This window comes from Megalops cyprinoides, chromosome 11, assembly GCF_013368585.1.
Source record: "Megalops cyprinoides isolate fMegCyp1 chromosome 11, fMegCyp1.pri, whole genome shotgun sequence".
Classification (NCBI taxonomy): Eukaryota; Metazoa; Chordata; class Actinopteri; order Elopiformes; family Megalopidae; genus Megalops; species Megalops cyprinoides.
The window spans coordinates 36,012,105-36,013,580 of record NC_050593.1 but is presented as its reverse complement, the minus strand read 5'-3'; positions in this window follow the sequence as shown (position 1 = coordinate 36,013,580).

The following is a 1,476-nucleotide window of genomic DNA, read 5'->3' as shown; positions in this document are numbered from 1 at the left end:
TTCCTGTTACATCACAAATTACCCCGCCTCGGGATCGCAAATTACCCCGCCTCGGGAGAAAAGTGCCCTCTCCCCCCGGTACACGTACCCCCGGGTCCCGTTTCCCCACTAACGTTTACGCCCCTGACCAAGGGAGACTTTCACTTCTTCCACACAGAACGAAGTCGACAATCACCTTTGACGTTCAATTTATGTGTTCATTACAAGCAACGCGAAGAGTAAACCTCTGCAAACAATGAGCTATTTCATAAATATGTTTTAAACTAACTCGGTACGCCTTCAAATCCGAAAATGCCGACATGTTTCCTAGTATCAATGGGGCAGTTCTTTAGTTCAAAACCATTGTTCTTAACTCCATAACTGTCTAATTCGTGCCAGGCATGCATGTCCTTTCACTTATGATTAACTGGTGCGGTCTCCCCTACTTACAGAAGGGAATGTTAGTCTCTTTAAAACATCAGTCTATCGTGATGGTGGAAAGTGGCCACAAATTAGACGACAGCACAGTCTATTTTGGGACAATACTTCCCTCTTGTGGTGATTTCGCCAATAGCAGTGCAGTCTCATACTAATAATACAGTTGAAGTTTTGTTTCCAATTATCCAAACTAATCAAGCATAGAGGAGAAACATGACCTACAACATGAAACAAGCTTGTCTGCCAGAACCAGGATTGAGAACGACCCGGAAAACAGGAATGGTATTTTGCAATAACGTTAATAATAGGGTAAACAACTCATGAAACCACTCACAGATGATCACACGGATCACTAAAGAAAACCATCTTTATTACAGAGCAATGTGTATCCAGGACAAAATGTTTTTTCCTTGTTCCCCTAATTCTCTATGAAGCTGTACATATGTGATAAAACCATGGCTGGTAACAAGGTGAACAGAATTGAAAATGCAAATTCAATTGTGCATAAAGAGACTCCAGCTCAGGCCTTATAATTACCCTTGCAGGCAATGTTAAAGCCAAATTGAAAATAACTTCCCATGACATATTCTTACCATACATAAAATTAATACTGGAGGGATTTTTTGGTGGGTGTATTTCCATACAGGTCTAATGGCAAGGCCTGTAGAGCACATATAAATGTTTCATTCTCCAGCAAAGCAGGATTATGTGCTGATATTACCCACAAAAAACAACAGCAGCATGCTCATATACAATATCCCATTGTAAGAGATTAAACTCATACGAGCAGCGGACTGACATGATTCAGCATTATCAGAATGGAGAGATCTGGGTTCTTACATTTACATTTATTCATTCGGCAGATGCTATTGTCCAAAGCAACATTCAAGTGAGGCAGAGTACAACACAAGCAAGTAGCCATATAAGGAGTCAAAAATATTAGAAGCGCTGCATGACCAAGTGTCAACATTTGCTAGACAAGGTACCAGGCAGCTATTACAGATACAAGTGCATGAAACAAAATACACTGCCAGTGTCTTTTGCCTGACGCTGGCAGTG